Source organism: Salvia miltiorrhiza, chromosome 8 (assembly GCF_028751815.1).
Source record: "Salvia miltiorrhiza cultivar Shanhuang (shh) chromosome 8, IMPLAD_Smil_shh, whole genome shotgun sequence".
NCBI classification, from domain to species: domain Eukaryota; kingdom Viridiplantae; phylum Streptophyta; class Magnoliopsida; order Lamiales; family Lamiaceae; genus Salvia; species Salvia miltiorrhiza.
The window spans coordinates 4,933,841-4,939,840 of NC_080394.1; positions in this window are offsets into that span (position 1 = coordinate 4,933,841).

Genomic DNA, 6,000 nt, shown 5'->3' on the forward strand with positions numbered 1-6,000 from the left:
AATTTGCTCTTTATTCATATTTTCATTTTTTTCACTTACCATACTTACACACAAAATACCAATTTTTTAATTCACGTGCCAAAAAGAACTATATCATGCTCCATGGGACGGAGGGAGTATAAGACTCGAGTATATGAAATGTTAAACACTACTTATATCTACTCTTTGTGTGTGTGTTTGTGTTTCATGCATTATTACCTACCTGTACACATTCTTTATTCTGTACCTACATAGTCCTATTGAATTAAATACACTATTGAACCCTCTCAAGTATCAATGCGTAAACTCTACTAACATTACAATAAAATAAAAAACAAGTTAAAAAAAACATTACTATGAAATCGTTCCCTAAAGTATATTACTCCTTCCGTATCATTATAAATGTCGCAAAAATTTTGGATACAGATTAAAAATTGTGTAATTAGTAGATAAAGTAAGTTGAACTGAGATAGTAAAAATAGGTATAAAAATAGAGCAGGTGGTGGATCCATTAGTTAATTAATTCTCTTAGTTATTTGCTTAAAAGTGAATGAGATATTTATAATCGAATATCACTTTATGAAAATTCAGACATTTGTAATGAGATTGAAGGAGTACTATAACAGGAAAAAAAAATGTTAGTTATGTGTTTATATATATTTCAAAAGTTATAAAAATGCTGATTATACACACACATATATAAAGTTGTGTTAGTTCAATTATATTTTAGCACTCGAAAAGTTTTATTAAAAATTAGTTATCTTGGAACATTTCACTTAAATATTTAAGATGGGTACACGCCATAATTGCATTTTGACACTTATAAATTTAATTTTTTTTTTCAATGTACTTATGTAATAATTAAATTATACAAGAAAACTATAAACTCTCGGATCATAATTCTTTTTTTCTTAAGTCTGCTATTATAATAAATAGAAAATATGCTTTGATGTTTCATATAATAATATTTAACTCACAATTCACATAAATCATCTGCTAATTGATAACTCAATAAAACTAGAGTACAAATTAAGTGTGCCAAATCTTCATTTACTTTTTAAGGAATGCTATAATCAACCCTGAATCTAACAACAAACAAACAAAATAAACGGACAAGGCTAGACCTAGGAGACAAATAAATAAAAATATTTAACAATACTTATAGTGGTTCAATAATAAATTAATTATTAGTTTTTTTCAAAGAATAAAATAAATATGAATTAAACATTGGAAACAAAATTACTAGATTCATACATTAATCTTGATAAATGAGGACATAACTTTTTTCTTCCAAATTTTCTACTAAAAAATAATGGTGAAATTACTAAATAGGCCTATGATTTTCAAGAATTTGGGTAGCGTAATATCCCCCCTTTCACTAGCTTCGTCCATGCATCCCCTGCCACAACCACCTTCAAAATTTGTTTGTTTTGGGAATATGATGTTCCATCATCCCAAAGGTTTTTTAAAAATAAAATAAAATAAAATAACTCAATATATTAAATATTAAAAGTTACTACGAAAATAATAAATAATCGTTGGCGAATATTATTTCTATTTTACCTTGTTTAATTATGTCGCGGTGTGTTCATATTAGTAGATAATATTCATACTCGAATCCAAATACAATCAGACACCATCAAAAATATTAAAAAATCACTATATGCAAAGTATTATCTCATATACTTGCAAGAAAATTCCAGTCAAAAATATTAAATTTTCTTGCAAGTATATGAGAACTTCAGGTGCTTTTTTTTGTGTTATTATTTAAACCAAAAATATATATATTATATTTTCCTTGTTAAGTTTGGTAGTATTGAGTCAAATGCTTACAAAAAAGTTGTTCCCGCCTCAATTTCTCGATTGTTCGAAAACAGCCTTCAATTGTTAACTCAATACTAAAACAAATTACTTTTGTTTGAACTAATTTAGAAAGATAATTTACCGACAAATAGCAGCTAGCTTTCGAGATTTGATATTCCAAACAAATGCATAAACGAATGAGACATCACATCATGGGTTAATCGTAGCCGTTTATTGCAAAACGTGGATTAAGATTAACCGTTAAAAAATTGGACAATAATTGGTCATTTCATTTCACAATCTCGACTGTGAACTGACAGTCATCCCTTTCTCTAATGATTGTCAAATTAGTGGGAGAGTTTAAATTAAAGACGACACATTTATACTATCAAAACATAATTAGGATCAATGATAAATATTGGTGTCTTGAAAAATGTCTTTCAATGGCTTAAAATGGAAAGAGATAATGCAATTGTTTCAAAATCTTTGACTAGGTTGATTTTTCACTCAATAAGCCACATTTGAAATGAGTGTTCCCTACAAAGTGAAATTATACAATGTCTGTATCATTCTTTTTAGATAAGATTGAAAATTATATGGGCAAATATATATATTTGTTTGTTGTGCGATTTGAGTTACGAGCGACTTCGATTCAAGTATATCAAGATGCAGTGACTATTACTCCCTCCGTCCCACGAGTCTTGACACGTTTTCCTTTTTGGGCCGTCCCACGAATTTTGACACGTTTCATTTTTTGGCAATAATTACTACCTTCCCTCTCCTACTTTATCACCTTTATTATATTCTCTCTCCTACTTTATCACTTTTATTACCTTCTCTCTCCTACTTTATCACTTTTATTACATTCTCTCTCCTACTTTATCAATTTTATACTTTATTAATTACACACTTAAAACACTAATCTACAAATCCTTAATTCCCGTGCCGAACCCAAACGTGTCAAGACTCGCGGGACGGAGGGAGTATTTATGATAGTGGAATTCATACAAGAAAATGAGATTCATAGTTGTACTGTTGATATAATATTGGGCTTAAGATATGGATCATCGTACGCGATACGAAGATTCACTCAATGAAGAAAATTTATCTACAAGAAAAATTAATTATTGTATAAGTCAAAGAACTATTTGATCTATTTCAACAAGAATATTATGATTCTTGGGCTGCAAGAGAAGATCTAGGGCTTGAAGACTATTTAAGAAGATTCACTTTCATTCAGAGAGGAAGAAGTTTGTTCTGAATTTATATAGTGTCGAGAATATCTTGTTCCTGCTAGGTGTCTCCCCAATATGCTACCAGTTGTATTTTTCCTGATAAATGTTTTAACTTTTGTTCTAACAGTAGAATTTTTAGAGATGGTAAACATTATTGATCATGAAAATCTATGGTAGATGTATCATTTTAATTGATGAATGTAGCACATGAATTCGAATTTTGGAGGGAGTTGAAATTTAATTTTATTTTTTAATTTTTTCCGAGTGCAATTAATTTTCATGACAAATGCAATAACTTTACACATTAATGTTCTTAAATTCATACAATAAAATGTGGTTTTCAAGATAATCAATCCCTGTATATATACTCAATCTCATTTGTTGACCTTATTTATCAATTGGTTTAATTTTCTTTGCATTTTAAAGTTTGGAACAGCTAATGTTTAATGGTAAGAATTATATGAACGTGTTTTTAAGAGGTTAATGTTAAATATAAGAAATACATACAACTAAATACAAAAAGTATTATTGAATAGAAAAATACATAAAGTAAATTAAAAAAAAATTGTTGAATAAATTCGTTTCTATTTTAACGAGACTTCATCACGCAATTAGACTGTTTTCATAATTTTACACTTAATATTGAATACAAATACATATACAATTAAACACAAAAGTCTATATTTCTGAATAGAAAAATATTTACAGTAAATTTACGAAATGTGTACTTTCACTATAATAATCCTATTGTGTTGAATGCACTTAAATTGTCTAAATTGTTGTGTGTGTTGTCCTAATGGTAGACGGTTAATATTCAAGGCTTGAAATTTTGGGTTTTAATTCATCATGATGCAATTTTTAATTTTATTTATTTATTTATATATAAATACAATTTTCCAATTTCTTTGTTACTTGTGTAATTTGTAGTATATACTCCCTCCGTTCTATTCCAATAGGCTCACTTCTTTTGGGCACGAGAATTAAAAAAACTTACTTTTTAATAGGAAAATGGTAGTAAAGTGGTGTGATCCATACCAATTAAATACAATTTTTTATCCAAAAAGAAAAATGAGCCTAACTGAGTGGGACGGAGGAAGTATTTGTTTACTTGTGGAATTTGTAGCATATATTATTAAGAGTTGGGGTATTCCGATATCCAAGTATGTATATTGTGTTCCTCTCAACAATAAATATCTATATTGTCTGAAAAGATAAAAACAACATCGAAATAATTGTATATATAATGTGTAATAATGCAAGAAATATTTAAGTGGATGAGATTGAGATTATGTGTGTAGAGAAATTATTGTGCATTAATGGCGTCAGAGCAAGAGCACGTGCTATGCTCCCCTGGCTAACATGTGACTCGCACGTGACACGTGCTTTGCTGACTCTTCTATAGTCAACCAATGGTATCTATTCTCCCGCTGCAAAATGTAATATTCCTCCATCCAACTCCACTTCAATTTTTTATGTAACTCCAAATTTCTATTCTTTTTTTCTTTTTTTGATAAAACCAAATTTCTATTATTGAGTCTCTGTTATTAGGTCTAGTTTGTTGTACATAATTAGTATAGTATAGTTTGTTGGTAATTGCGATAATATTATATTTTAGAAATTAGAAAATAGAACACGTCATATAAATAAAAATGTGTCAATTTGCATATGTCTGGGAATATTTAATTGTCTCTAGTATTAGCATACAAATATTGGAATCACGTGTGCGTGTGTTGGCCAAGCGGTAAAAGGTTAATATCTAAGACCAAAAGTTTTGGGTTCGAGTCCAAATATTAGAAGCACTGTGAAATATTCTGAATAGGTTGATTAGTTCGAAATATATGTAAATAGAATTAGTTTACATCGAGTGACTTTTATGAAAATAAACTAAACACTTTTTTTTGAATTATAAAACATTAAACACTTTATTTATAATTAACACAAGGTAGATTTTGTCGGTATGTATTTATTTTGATTTTTATTTTAGATATCTTTTATTGATATTTTTATTTTAATTATATTTTTTAATATAGTGCAGAAGAATTAAATATATAAGAAGGTTGACAAAAGACTACAGAGGGGAAAATAGCACATCCTTATATTTGTTTTGATGATTCGAAATATTATTTTGAATAAGATAAATTGGATCATTAATTTCTATTTTTATATTTGAATTTTAGTTTTTTTTTTTGAGGGAACGAGAGGATCAATTTTATTGAACACAAGTACATGGTAAATGAAGATGACCCACCACAAAGGCCGGAGGTTCATCCCAAACATGTTGTGTACTGAAATCCCTCGCCGCTTTCGCTAAAGAATGAGCGACAGCATTAAGATCACGCTTGACATGACGAATGGTGACGCCGGGGAGCATGGCTAGCTCATTGCGACAGAAGTTAGCAATAAGTCCAACCTCTGAAATGTCTCTGCCGCTCTTAAGAATAGCATTGCACGCCCTCTGGCTGTCCGAGTGAATCCAGCCATTCGTGAAACCCATACTCTTGATCCAGGAAAGAGCTTCTTTGATGCCGATGATCTCACCCTCGTCTACACTCCTCATGCCTTGCAGCTGCATGGTCTTACCCGCAAAGAAGGCCCCATCATGAGTGCGGATAACCATGCCCAAACCAGTAGTATTAGTATCCCCAAAAAAAGCCGCATCCACACTGCAAATGATCGATCCCATCGGGATGGGGTGCCATCCCAAGCAAACAGCAGCCGGAGGGGGAGGAGGGTGTACCCGTTTAGGCAGATGTTGAGCCATCAACCACTCTTTTCTACACTCCACTGCATTAAGGACCGAACGAGTGGGATTAAGGGAAGAATTACGCCAAACAACAGCATTGCGCTCCTTCCACAGCTGCCATAAAATCATACAAAAGTTCGCAACCTTCTCCTCGTTGCATTCATCCATGATCAGGAACAGCGCCTGTGAGAAAGACTCACTCCTGTTCAGAATGGGCGTGATAACAGAGAAGAGTTGGCT